This window comes from Phyllopteryx taeniolatus, chromosome 2 (assembly GCF_024500385.1).
Source record: "Phyllopteryx taeniolatus isolate TA_2022b chromosome 2, UOR_Ptae_1.2, whole genome shotgun sequence".
Taxonomy (NCBI): domain Eukaryota; kingdom Metazoa; phylum Chordata; class Actinopteri; order Syngnathiformes; family Syngnathidae; genus Phyllopteryx; species Phyllopteryx taeniolatus.
Window position 1 is genome coordinate 16,260,058 of NC_084503.1, and position 15,000 is coordinate 16,275,057.

At 44.6% G+C, this 15,000-nt stretch overlaps 1 protein-coding gene across 7 annotated transcripts in view; it reads left to right on the top strand.

The window, feature by feature from the left end:
- Positions 1-15,000, top strand: part of LOC133472273 (protein diaphanous homolog 3-like) — a 247,402-nt gene that overhangs the window by 40,749 nt on the left and 191,653 nt on the right. The gene's annotated exons all lie outside the window — the stretch shown is intronic.

Sequence of the window (15,000 nt, forward strand, 5' to 3'; positions counted from 1 at the left end):
GTGCAATATTAGTTCACACTGCAAATGGTGTTAGTTTGTGCTGTGATTAATTATTTAATATCTGCTGTAGATTTGTACAGATGTTCAACATACTAAACCATATGCTTGTAATTCCAAATGAACCTTTTAGGAGGATATGATGTGGGCTATATAGAATATCCATGTGGGATCAAACTTCTGAAATCGTCAAAGCAATAAATTCTCTTTGCCATATGCTATAAGTATATACGATATACAGGCGCTTATACTGTATGCACTGCGTTCAAAATTATCCAAATTATATACTGTGTTACTGTTATTTTCCCAAATAGTTGATACAAATGACAAGTGGAATAATTTTCAAGTTATCAACTGTCAGAATATAATTCAAATGTTTTTGAACAAATCTCCCAATGATGATAGTATTTCTTTGAAAAAACAAAACAAAAAACAAACTGCACCGTTGCAAATTATTACGCACAACAGTTTCAAGACAATTGACAGGTTTTAAAGAACTGAAAACAGTCATTTATTGAATTTAGAGCATTAGGTCATATTTACTAAAATCAAAAGCTAATTCAATTAAAAACATAAGGCAAGTTACATTATTACATAGGACACCTTATTTAATAGCAGCTTCACAATTCTTGCATCCATTAATTAAATTTATTTGAGATGCTGCATTTGTTATGCTTGAAGATGATTTTGTCAATTAAACCACTGTTCTTCTTTTGGTACCATGAAAGAAAGTTGTCATTCAGAAACTCTACATTCTTCAGAAGTCATTTTCAAACCTTCAGGGACCCTAAGGAGGATGACAAGTTCTCTCCCTGGCATTCCAGCCAAATCCAATATTTGCAATGTGAGTTTTTGTGCTTGAATTTCTTTGCAGGATGTCAGAATACCCTGAAGATGTGAAAAGTATGTGGAGTTTCTCTCTGATCACATTCTTCCATGGTATGGTACCAAAAGAAGAACCGTGCTTTAATTACCAAAATCATCGTCAAGCATGACAATGCACCATCTCAAAGAAATTCAAACAGAAACTCTTCAAAAACTCAAAAGTTTAATGTATGTAAGAATTGTGAAGCTGCTATCAAATAAGCGGTCCTACGTCAAAATGTAACTTGACTTATACAATTTTAATTGAAATAGCGTTTGATTTCAGTAAACATCACCTCCTAATACTGCCAATTCAATGGATAACTATTTTCAGTTCTTTAAAACCTGTCAAATGTCTTGAAACTCTGTTGTGCATAATCATTTTGAACAGTGGATTTTGTTTTTTACTTTTTAGAGAAATACTGTCATTGGGAGGTTTTTTCCAAAACATTTGAATTATATTCTGACAGTTGATTTCTTGAGAATTATGCCAACTGTCATTTGTATCAACTATTTAGGAAAATCTGATAAAAATATTTGCATAATAATTTGGAGCGATTTATGTTCAGTAATTTAATATAATTGATTTTCACCTGCTCTGTATGATTTGGTGACTTGTTACTTTCCTGAGGGACTATATATCAATTGAGTGTATAGATGCACTCCTAAAACCAGTATCAGTTAAAGTGGCACGAAGATGACCCAAGAAATGGCATGTAAATCCGACACACTACAGAGAAGAGTTATGTTAACAAGCCTACCAAGTTTGAATGACTAAAAGAAAAATCGCTAAGTATATAAAAATCAGATTTCAAAACTTGAATAATAAGGACTGCCCCTCAGCTCTCAGACGCTGTGGGTGTGTCGAATGGATGCGCCAAAAGGTATCAAACATACTGAGGGGGTGATGGCTTATGCGATGTAAAATCACGTTAGGAGGCTCAAGTTAAAAAATGTAATGGTTATGGAAGACTATAATCAAAAAATAAGCACACGTCAACTTAAACCCGTTGTCAGTGACATAATGTCACAGCCGAGCACGGAACACGACGACAGCGGGACGGTAGGAGGAAGCCCTAATAGACAGTTGGCACTGCCCCTTTCACTAGTATCAAGTTACTCATGATGCGATGTTTTCTCTGGTGAAAGTTTATAAAACTCTCCGTCGTAAAATGTGCACTGCACAGTCGGCTAGTGGTGTTGTTCAGCTTAGCATCTGCGTGTCAGCTGCGGGGTGTGTGTGGGGGGGGGGAGTGGGGGGGCTCGTGTTGATGTTGGAGACGAAAAAGGGGTGTTCCAAATACTATTTGTTAACAATTGCTCCAAAATCGATTGATATTGAAAATGACTGCCAGTTTGATTTTCTTAACCAAAAAGTATAAAGAGAACTGTGAAGAAGGTGAAATATGGACCATAAATACCTGTGATTAGAGCAACACAAAGCTGCACGGGCAACACAGCGATATGTCTGACTCACTGTGCTCTAACATGGCCTAGAATGTTGTTCCCCTTGGTGGAACAGTCAATGTGAAGCTTGTATTTAGGAAGTTCATGGTTCAGTTTTGCTCTGTTGAGGTCACGAAGAAAAGGGGTGAATCTGGGTGCTTTTGTTCCAGTTCAATTACCTGGTCAGCCAGCACTCGCATCGTGCATTTCATGTTAACCTAAGGTGGAATGTAGAATGTAGGCCCTCCTTGACCCGTCACCTTATCGTGGTGGAGGGGTTTGTGTGTCCCAATGATCCTAGGAGCTAAGTTGTCTGGGGCTTCATGCCCCTGCCAGGGTCACCCATGGCAAACAGGTCCTAGGTGAGGGACCAGACAAAGCACGGCTCAAAGACCCCGTATGAAGAAGACAAATTATGGACTCAGGTTTCCCTTGCCCGGACGCGGGTCACCGGGGCCCCCCTCTGGAGCCAGGCCTGGAGTTGGGGCTCGAAGGAGAGCGCCTGGCACAGCCCGAAAGGGTAACGTAGGTCCCCCTTCCCATGGGCTCACCACCTGTGGGAGGGGCCATAGGGGTCGGGTGCAATGCGAGCTGGGCGGTGGCCGAAGGCGGGGACCTTGGCGATCCGATCCCCGGCTACAGAAGCTGACTCTAGGGACGTGGAATGTCACCTCTCTGGCAGGGAAGGAACCCGAGCTGGTGTGTGAGGTCGAGAAGTTCCGACTAGATATAGTCGGACTCGCCTCGACGCACAGCTTGGGCTCTGGTACCAGTCCTCTCGAGAGGAGTTGGACTCTCTTCCACTCTGGAGTTGCCCACGGTGAGAGGCGCCGAGCAGGTGTGGGTATACTTATTGCTCCTCGGCTCGGCGCCTGTACGTTGGGGTTCACCCCGGCAGTTCAGAGTACCTACCCTTTTTGAAGTCCTTGGAGGGGGTGCTGGAGAGCGCTCCCGCTGGGGACTCCATCGTTCTGCTGGGGGACTTCAATGCTCACGTGGGCAATGACAGTGAGACCTGGAAGGGCGTGATTGGGAGGAACGGCCCCCCCCCGATCATAACCCGAGTGGTGTTCTGTTATTGGACTTCTGTGCTCGTCACGGATTGTCCATAACGAACACCATGTTCAAGCATAAGGGTGTCCACACGTGCACTTGGCACCAGGACACCCTAGGTCGCAGTTCGATGATCGACTTTGTGGTCGTGTCATCGGACTTGCGGCCGCATGTCTTGGACACTCTGGTAAAGAGAGGGGCGGAGCTGTCAACTGATCACCATCTGGTGGTGAGTTGGCTCCGATGGTGGGGGAAGATGCTGGTCCGACGTGGCAGGCCCAAACGTATTGTGAGGGTCTGCTGGGAACGTCTGGCAGAATCCCCTGTCAGAAGGAGTTTCAACACCCACCTCCGACAGAACTTTGCTCATGTGCCGGGGGAGGCGGGGGACATCGAGTCCGAGTGGACCATGTTCCGCGCCTCCATTGTTGAGGCGGCCGACTGGAGCTGTGGCCGTAAGGTGGTCGGTGCCTGTCGTGGCGGCAATCCCCGAACCCGTTGGTGGACACCAATGGTGAGGGATGCCGTCAAGCTGAAGAAGGAGTCCTATCGGGTCTTTTTGGTCTGTGGGACTCCTGAGGCAGCTGATGGGTACCGGCTGGCCAAGCGGAATACACCTTTGGTGGTCGCTGAAGCAAAAACATGGGAGGAGTTTGGTGAGGCCATGGAGAAAGACTTCCGGACGGCTTCGAGGAAATTCTGTTTCACCATCTGACGTCTCAGGAGGGGAAGCAGTGCACCATCAACACTGTGTATAGTGGGGATGGGGCGCTGCTGACCTCGACTCGGGACGTTGTGAGCCGGTGGGGAGAATACTTCGAAGACCTCCTCAATTCCACCGACACGCCTTCCCATGAGGGAGCGGAGTCTGGGTTCTCTGAGGCGGGTTCTCCTATCTCTGGGGTTGAAGTCGCCGAGGTGGTTAAAAAGCTCCTCGGTGGCAAGGCCCCAGGGGTGGATGAGATTCGCCCGGAGTTCCTCAAGGCTCTGGATGTTGTAGGGCTGTCCTGGTTGACACGCCTCTGCAACATCGCGTGGACATCGGGGACAGTGCCTCTGGATTGGCAGACTGGGGTGGTGGTCCCCCTTTTTAAGAAGGGGGACCGGAGGGTGTGTTCCAACTACAGGGGGATCACACTCCTCAGCCTCCCTGGTAAGGTCTATTCAGGGGTGCTGGAGAGGAGGGTCCGTCGGGAAGTTGAATCCCAGATTCCGGAGGAGCAGTGTGGTTTTCGTCCTGGCCGTGGAACAGTGGACCAGCTCTACAAGAATGGAACGGGAGATCGACAGGCGGATCGGTGCAGCGTCTGCAGTGATGCGGACTTTGTATCGATCCGTTGTGGTAAAGAAGGAGCTAATCCGAAAGGCGAAGCTCTTGATTTACCGGTTGATCTACGTTCCTATGGTTACGAGCTGTGGGTCGTGACCGAAAGAACGAGATCCCGGATACAAGCGGCCGAAATGAGTTTCCTCCGCAGGGTGTCCGGGTTCTCCCTTAGCGATAGGGTGAGAAGCTTGGTCATCTGGGAGGATCTCAGAGTAGAGCCATTGCTCCTTCACATTGAGAGGAGCCAGATGAGGTGGCTGGAGCATCTGATTCGGATGCCTCCCGGACGCCTCCCCGGTGAGGTGTTCTTGGCACGTCCCACCGGGAGGAGACCCCGGGGACGACCCAGGACATGCTGGAGAGACTACATCCTTCGGCTGGCCTGGGAACGCCTCGGGATCCCTCCGGAAGAGATGGATGAAGTGGCTGGGGAAAGGGAAGTCTGGGCGTCCCTGCTAAAGCTACTGCCCCCGTGACCCGACCTCGGATAAGCGGTAGAAGATGGATGGATGGAATGTAGACACCAGCGAGTATGAAGGAGGACAATTCATGTGGTGATAAGAACAGCCTGCATTTCACAAATGGCGACTCCAATTCTGGGATGCAATGTTTGTTGAGCACCATGCCATTGCTACAGCAACCGTTGTCAATGTAGAAGCATATTGTTGTCTCTGAAAGTTCTGTGACACGGTTCGCTTGGTGTAGTTGGAAGCTGGACAATTGTACCGAGTCATCAGCGATGCGTTCACTGAGCCAAGTTTCAGTAAAGCAAAGAGCTTCAGAATGTGCTAAGTATTTGTTTCTCCTTATGAGAAGAAGCGTCTCGTCAGAGAGCGTAGATGTGCTAGATGCCAGCTGGTGAAGCCGGCACTCTTTCCCCTCCGTAGTCTGTGTCTCCGCCATGCTCCACAGAGTGCAGCTATTCCATCGGTTAGTAGTTCATAAAAACCTTCTGTGTTTGTGAAAGTGGGTGAAAAAAGGTCCAGAGTAGACAAAAGCTATGTTGTTGTTTCATATACACGTCATGTGTTTGTTTTATTTAGTTGTAGTGTATGTTGGTGTTGGATAAAAACGTAATTAAGTTGTAAAAGAAATACTTCCGGTTTAGTTCGACGTACGTTTAACGTTACAATCAAACTATATTTGTCTCAAACGGCACCACATCTCTTTTTATATTCGGAAATTTTAGGAAAAGTGACGAAAAACCTCTGTCAGTCTCATAATCTAAAGGCTAGCTATATGAATGAAAATAAAATAGTTCTCGATTACAGCGGTTTTACTATTTCACTCAAACATACAAAGGACAAAACAGGAAGTGGAATTTTATAGAAAATGTAATTAAATCTACAAGGGAAAACGATGGGGAAAACAATGCAGAGGGGCTTGACTACAAAGGGTATAGATACATTCGTAAAGCAGGCTGAACTTGTGATGTAAGCGTGAAATGAGAATGTGTGGGGAGCAATGCGAGAGCTGGGAATTTCTGTGACCGTTAGTATAACCCAATTATGCACCAATTTGTCCTTTGGTAACAGCACGTTGTACTCACGTTGCGTCGAACACAATTTAGGGAGGCTGGTCGATCTTCCCGATGGATGACCAGAAGCACCGAACAGGTGGATTAAAAAAAATAAATAAATAAATAAAAAATAAATAAATAAAAAAAATAAATAAATAATAAAAACAGAGAAAAAGCAAGGGTAGGGTGGCCGAACCGCTCGGGTGACATGTTTGTTACATGCTCAGAGAAAACTTGGCCGCAAACCCTTACTGCCGGCTTGTCCTTGAGGGGTGCTTCACCCACACACAAGAGTGTCGTCTTGGGCAGCGGGCAGAGTAACTCTGCAGCAAGCAGTTGTTGGCGCGGCAAGGAAGGTTCGGCCGGGCTTAGCCTGTTGCGGAGCACCTCCCGCATCTTCTGGGCAAGCAGGAGAACAAGAAGCCCAGAGAATAGGCTCTGGCCTGTTTGTACCAAGGAGAAAAAGGCAGTCCGAAAGGAAAAAGAGCGGGAAGAAAGGCCACGCCTCGAGTATTGCATTTCATCCTTGAATTATTTGTGGTTTTAAAACCAGTGGAACGAGAAATTAATTGATTTCCAGCTTTTGTCACACACACCATGGTAAATCTATGCAATGAGGGTTTCAACCTTATGCTAAGAACACTTAATATCCATTCTGTAGCATGTCTGTGTTTGTTCTGAGGTGTAAACGAACATATTCGGTTGACAAAGATTTAACCAGCAGACCTGTGGCAAAAGTGACACTGGTGTTATGATATACAATGAGAGCATTCGTGCAAAGTTCGTAACATCAAAACAGACATTTAAATTCGGTGAAAACTGTGGGCAGTAATTTTAGGCTTGCTGTAACTCTTAACCTCCAGCGGGTGTCGCCCGTGTACAGCAATGTTCCCAGTGGGCCTGGCAGTGCCTTGCATGCATTTTTAATATTAGGAAAAAAAATAGTTCATTGCGCTGTACTTGAGTTCCTGAAAAAGGCCGCGAATAGTAATTCCATTGTTGTCAATCTGTCTTAAACAGTCACATTTTGAAAAAAGGATTTCTCAAATTCTTAGTCATTAAATCAGTTTGCAGGAAAAAAGGTCCTTCAGGATGGCTGGGGTGGGGGGTTGATGACTAGTTTGTGTCCCAGCTGATAAGGAAACCAGGGGCCTCATGTACAAAAGGTGCCTATGCACAAAAACGTGGGGTACCTTCTTTTTCACGGCAAAGTTCAATTGTATCAAGAGTAGACTTTATGCCGATCTGATTGGTGTGATCGGTATCTGCCGATAATTCGCATTTTATACTTATTGGATGATCGGTTTACATGTCATAATTCGCCAATCCGATCAATGATGTCATCGATCGGCTCCGCACAAGACATTTAACTCTGTGTCGCCATTGCGTATGAATTCAAAAGCTAGTTTATTTTTAGCCTTGTCACGTGTCTTGTGGTGCAGTACTGTAACTATCTGACGGTCAATAAAGTTTTTTTAAATCTTGTCGGTTAAAAAACAGGTCATCGGTGTGGGATTATTTTGCTGTGTCTCAGACAAACAACACGCAAGTTATTTGAAGTCCGTGCACAACTTAAGTACGTTGTGGGAAACGTCATCTAAATGCTTCAACACAAATTTTCTTGGGCACCTGAAGAATGTACACAAAGAGGAGCATACCGTGTTCAAGCAACGCAGCGTGGGGGGGAAAAAAAAGGAAAAGCCAAACGTACGCCAACTCTGGACAACACCCATCCATGTAGCTTCGAGAGTGAGAAAGTTAGAATAAGCATGTAATTAACAGTATTTACTAACGCAATTTAATTGCAATAAAGTAATTTAATTACAGTAAGTTAGCACTCATTATTTCTGTAATGTTAATCTGACCTAAATTTATGTCAGTGGCCATCCCTGAATGTCCCCTGGAGGTCATTGATGTTTTAACTTTTGTCTAAAATGCTAGAGAATAATTTTGAACTGGGATAGGCTCAAGCGCACCCGCGACCCTAGTGAGGAGAAGCGGTACAGAAAATGGATGGATGGATGGATGGATACAGTACTCGGTATACAGTACACAAGTATATGCAATAAATGAACAAGTCATAAAGTACACAAGTATATACAATAAATGAACAAGTCATGTAAATGGACACATTGCTCCATCTTGTGATCTGATCGGTGATCGGCCCCAAAAATCCAGATCGTGTGAAGCCTAATCAAGAGTGAAATGACCGTGGAAATGTGCAGTGCCTCATGCCATCTTCATGGCTGACGTACGCAAGTTTCTGCAACTGTTGGTGCTTTGGCGACACTACGAGGTGATGCTGGGAAACTGTGATAAATCTGCCCACCAGAGACACATGAACATTTAGCACTGATGAACAATTAATGCCTGGCAACATTTGATTTCAACAATGTAATAGAGGCAAAGACTCAATTCATTTGTTAAACAGTGTGTTTAATGAATCACTGATATTTGTGAGGACACCTATTAATTGATTAAGGTTATCATTGATGCCGCCCATTGCCCTCACAATCGATTCTTGTGACTCCAGCACATGCACTGAAAAAAAGAGTCCTTTGAATTTACTTAATTTGAACGTGTACATTGTTTGCACATGAATAAAATGTGTTAAAATGACATTTCTTTAGGAGAAGGGTAAATGTAATTTTAACACATTTTAATCATGTGCAAATGATGTACATGTTCAAATGAATTAAAATCAAAAGACTTTTTTTTTTTTTTTTCAGTCTGCACGGGTGCAGAAGCAGCCAGTTGTTGAAGCGTAATTGCGTCAGAGACGCTGGGTATGCCGGAGGAGACGCCAGGAATGGTGGACAAATCCTTCGCGTCTGTGACACCAGTGATGCCAGGGACTGTGGACGAATCCCCCGAACATGTAGCGCGTGGCTGCGACTGCACTGATAAAGAGTTCTTTGAATTTACTTAATTTGAACATGTACATCGTTTGCACATGATTAAAATTTTAAAATGACATAATTTACCCCTCTTTTCCTGAAAAACATTTAATTTTAACAGTGTGTGTCCTCTCCCGTGTATTAAAATAATAAATTGAGTAATCAAACAGGAGTAAAAAAAATTTATATCCTCTTTGATATGCTGATGTGCTTCAATTAAAAACATTACAAATACCATACATACAACATTTACGCATGAACCTTTATCTCATAGGGCTGAGTGTAGGTTACTGTATTAGTTGTGAGTTATAAAATACATGGTATTAACTTTGTGGGGTAATCCGAGGAAGCCACATGTGCTCCCACCACCCCTGAGAGAGCAGTGTCACCGCTGTCCTCGAACTGGGTGTTTTGGCCACACTTTGGCGGTGGGCAGTTGTTTTCCGCTTCACTTCTTCTTCTTTTCCTTTCGGCTTGTCCCGTTAGGGGTCGCCACAGCGCGTCATCCTTTTCCATGAGAGCCTATCTCCTGCATCCTCCTCTCGAACACCAACTGCCATCATGTCTTCCCTCACGACATCCATCAACCTTCTCTTTGGTCTTCCTCTAGCTCTCTTGCCTGGCAGCTCCATCCTCATCATCCTTCTACCAATATACTCACTCTCTCTCCTCTGGACGTGTCCAAACCATTGAAGTCTGCTCTCTCTAACTTTGTCTCCAAAACATCGAACCTTGGCTGTCCCTCTGATGAGCTCATTTCTAATTTTATCCAACCTGGTCACTCCGAGAACGAACCTCAACATCTTCATTTCCGCCACCTCCAGCTCTGCTTCCTGTTTTCTCTTCAGTGCCACTGTCTCTAATCCATACATCATGGCTGGCCTCACCACTGTTTTATAAACTTTGCCCTTCATGCTAGCAGAGACTCTTCTGTCACATAACACACCTGACACCTTCCTCCACCCGTTCCAACCTGCTTGGACCCGTTTCTTCACTTCCTGACCACACTCACCATTGCTCTGGACGGTTGACCCCAAGTATTTAAAGTCCTCTACCCTTGCCATCTCTTCTCCCTGTAGCCTCATTCTTCCCCCACCACCCCTCTCATTCATGCACATATATTCTGTTTTACTTCGGCTAATCTTCATTCCTCTTCTTTCCAGTGCATGCCTCCATCTTTCTAACTGTTCCTCCAGCTGCTCCCTGCTTTCACTGCAGATCACAATGTCATCTGCAAACATCATGGTCCACGGGGATACCAGTCTAACCTCATCTGTCAGCCTATCCATCACCACTGCAAAAAGGAAGGGGCTCAGGGCTGATCCCTGATGCAGTCCCACGTCCACCTTAAATTCTTCGGTCACACCGACAGCACACCTCACCGCTGTTCTGCTGCCCTTGTACATGTCCTGTATTATTCTAACATACTTCTCTGCCACTCCAGACTTCCGCATGCAGTACCACAGTTCCTCTCTGGGTACTCTGTCATAGGCTTTCTCTAGATCTACAAAGACACAATGTAGCTCCTTCTGACCTTCTCTGTACTTTTCCATCAACATCCTCAAGGCAAATAATGCATCTGTGGTACTCTTTCTAGGCATGAAACCATACTGTTGCTCGCAAATACTCACTTCTGTCCTGAGTCTAGCCTCCACTACTCTTTCCCATAACTTCATTGTGTGGCTCATCAACTTTATTCCTCTATAGTTGCCACAGCTCTGCACATCACCTTTGTTCTTAAAAATGGGCACCAGTACACTTTTCCTCCATTCCTCAGGCATCTTCTCACGCACTAGAATTCTATTGAACAAGCTGGTCAAAAACTCCACAGCCACCTCTCCTAGATGCTTCCATACCTCCACAGGAATGTCATCAGGACCAACTGCCTTTCCATTTTTCATTCTCTTTAATGCCTTTCTAACTTCCCCCTTACTAATCATTGCCACTTCCTGGTCCACCACACTTGCCTCTTCTACTCTCCCTTCTCTATCATTTTCCTCATTCATCAACTCCTCGAAGTATTCTTTCCATCTACCTAGCACACTGCTGGCACCAGTCAACATATTTCCATCTCTATCCTTAATCACCCTAACCTGCTGCACATCCTTCCCATCTCTATCCCTCTGTCTGGCCAGCCTGTATAGATCCTTTTCTCCTTCTTTAGTGTCCAACCTGCCATACATGTCATCATATGCCTCTTGTTTTGCCTTTGCCACCTCTACCTTTGCCCTGTGTCGCATCTCAATGTATTCCTTTCGCCTCTCCTCGGTCCTCTCCGTGTCCCACTTCTTCTTAGCTAACCGTTTTCCTTGTATGATTTCCTGTACTGTGAGGTTCCACCACCAAGTCTCCTTCTCTCCTTTCCTGCCAGAAGATACACCAAGTACTCTCCTGCCTGCTTCTCTGATCACCTTGGCTGCAGTGGTCCAGTCTTCTGGAAGCTCTTCCCGTCCACCGAGAGCTTGTATCACCTCTTCCCGAAAAGCTGCACAACACTCGTCCTGTCTCAGCTTCCACCACATGGTTCTCTTCTCTGCCTTTGTCTTCCTAATTTTCCTCCCCACCACCAGAGTCATCTTACACACCACCATCCTATGCTGTCTAGCCACACTCTCCCCTACCACTACCTTACAGTTGGTAACCTCCTTCAGATTACATCGTCTGCACACGATGTAATCCACCTGTGTGCTTCTACCTCCGCTCTTGTAGGTCACCCTATGTTCGTGCCTCTTCTGGAAAAAAGTGTTCACTACAGCCATTTGCATCCTTGTTGCAAAGTCTACCACCATCTGTCCCTCCAAGTTCCTTTCCTGGATACCGTACTTACCCATCACTTCTTCATCACCCTTATTACCTTCACCAACATGTCCATTACAATCTGCACCAATTACGACTCTCTCTCTGTCTGGGATGCTCAGAACTACATCATATAGCTCCTTCCAGAATTTCTCTTTCACCTCTAGGTCACATCCTACCTGTGGGGCATAGCCACTAATCACATTACACATAACACCCTCAATTTCAAATTTCAGCCTCATCACTCGATCTGATACTCTTTTCACCTCCAAGACATTCTTAGCCAACTCTTCTTTTAAAATAACCCCGACTCCATTTCTCTTCCCATCTACACCATGGTAAAATAATTTAAACCCTCCCCCTAAACTTCTAGCCTTACTGCCTTTCCACCTGGTCTCCTGGACACACAATATATCAACCTTTCTCCTAATCATCATGTCAACCAACTCCCGAGATTTTCCTGTCATAGTCCCAACATTCAAAGTCCCCACATTCAGTTCTAGGCTCTGTGTTTTCCTCTTCTCTTTCTGCCGAAGAACCCGCTTTCCACCTCTTCTTCTTCTTCTTCTTTGACTTCGACTTCGACCCACAGTAGCTGAATTTCCAACAGCGCCCTGCAGGTTGACGGCGCCGGTGGCGGACGTTGTTAACCCGGGCCACGACCGATCCGGTATGGAATTCTTTGGATGAACGCTCATATTTGTTTGGCAAGGTTTTAAGCCGGATGCCCTTCCTGACGCAACCCTCTGCATTTATCCGGGCTTGGGACCGGCCTACAGTTTGCACTGACTTGTGCCCCCCATAGGGCTGCATTTTGTTTTCCGCTTCACATCCACCTTAATGTTTGACCACTTTGACCACTTCTTTTTTAGTTCAGCGTGTGTGTGCTGTTCGACCCCACAGCATTGACAGCCACACGCGCTGTCCCATTCACTCCTCTTTCGCTTGTTGTTAATGCTGGAGGACTGTGTGTCAAAGAAGATTTTCTTGCGCACCTCCACTTCATTGAGCAACTTCACATTCAGAAAAATTATTTTTCTTCATTACCTTGCTCATTTTCCTATTTTCTGATCAAGCAGAGATCGGAATCTCGGGTGCAGGGTTCAATTAAATATGATTTGCATATTTAAATGTGGGCGTGGACAGGGAGGGGTCGGCTACTCCAACATGTGCGCTCAATTCTACTTTGATTGGGATGTATGAACGGAATGTGCTTGGATTCATGCGTATGCACAGATTCATACATCTGGATATTTTTGTGCGTACGACGTTTTCTGGATTTGAGCGTACGCCATGTTTCAGTTGGAAACGAAGTCTTTGTACAAGTACATGAGGCCCCAGGTCTCCTGTGTCTTGTCTTGTACCTGAGGAGGTTAAACTGCTTACAACATACAAGGCCTTCACAAAAAAACTGAAAATGTGGCTAGTTAACACCTATAGCTGCCAACACTAAAAGACAAGTATGTTATGTTGTTTTTTTGTTATGATCAAAAAAATTATGGTTTTATTCTCTCTTAATAGTATAGTTTGATTATGTATCCTGTATTATATTGTCTTGTAGATGTATTTTACTGCTTTTTTACATCATGCCCAGGGGACTACAGATGAAAACTAGCCTTCTGGCTTTTTTAACCATGTGTACTTCATGTGTTTTATGAAATTGCATTGTCCCCTTTCAAAAATAAACTGATAAACATCTTGTGCAAACAGACTGGCTCAGCCGTTCAGAAGATAGGAATGCAGAGGTTAGGTTATATATATATATATATATGTGTGTGTGTGTGTGTATATATATATATATATATATATATTAATGTGTGTGTATATATATATATATATATTAATGTGTGTGTGTATATATATATATATATGTGTGTGTGTGTGTATATATATATATATATATATATATATATATATATATATATATGTGTGTGTGTATATATATATATATATATATATATATATATATATATATATATATATATATATATATGTGTGTGTATATATATATATACATATATACCAGGGAAAATAATACTTTAGACCACTGCTACACCACGGTAAAAAACTCATACTGTGCTATACCTCGTGCAGCCTTGGGCTCGTCTGATCACTGCTTAATTCACTTAATACCGACGTACAGGCAAGAACTTAAATGTGCGAAGCCTACAGTGAAAACAGTCAAAAAGTGGACAAATGAAGCCAAGATGGAACTTCAAAGCTGCTTAGACTGCACAGACTGGAGTGTCTTTGAAAATTCAGCTGGCAGCCTGGATGAATATACGGACACTGTCACATCCTATATCAGTTTCTGTGAAGAGGTCTGTGTACCAACAAAATCATTTCGCACATTCAACAACAATAAGCCGTGGTTCACTGCTAAACTTAAGCAGCTTCGCCAAGCTAAGGAGGACGCATATCAGAGCGGGGACAGGGCCCTGTATAATCGAGCTAGAAACCAGCTGACCAAAGAAATTAACATTGCAAAGAGGATCTATACAGCAAAGTTGGAAAAACAGTTTAGCGCAAACTACTCTAAATCAGTCTAGCATGCATTCCAATCGCTGACTAATTACAAGCGACGATCCCCCCAAGCTGAGAACAATAGCACACTAGCCAACGACTTGAATACCTTCTACTGCAGATTTGAAAAGGACAGTTTCACACCACACACCAACCCGGCCGCACCCGCGACCACAATCACACCTCTGACCTCTGCGTTAACCATCCATGAACAGGACGTGAGACGCATCTTCAAACAACAAAAGATTAACAAAGCGGCAGGCCCGGACCACGTGTCCCCATCCTGCCTCAAAGTCTGTGCGGACCAGCTCGCGCCAGTCTTCACTCAGATCTTCAACAGATCACTGGAAATGTGCGAAGTTCCATCCTGTTTCAAACGCTCCACCATCATCCCAGTCCCCAAGAAACCTGCAATCTCGGGTCTGAATGACTACAGGCCTGTCACTTTGACATCTGTGGTCATGAAGTCCTTTGAACGTCTTGTGCTGGACCACCTCAAGAGTGTCACAGGTCCCCTGCTGGACCCCCTGCAGTTTGCCTACCAAGCGAACAGATATGCGGATGATGCAGTCAACATG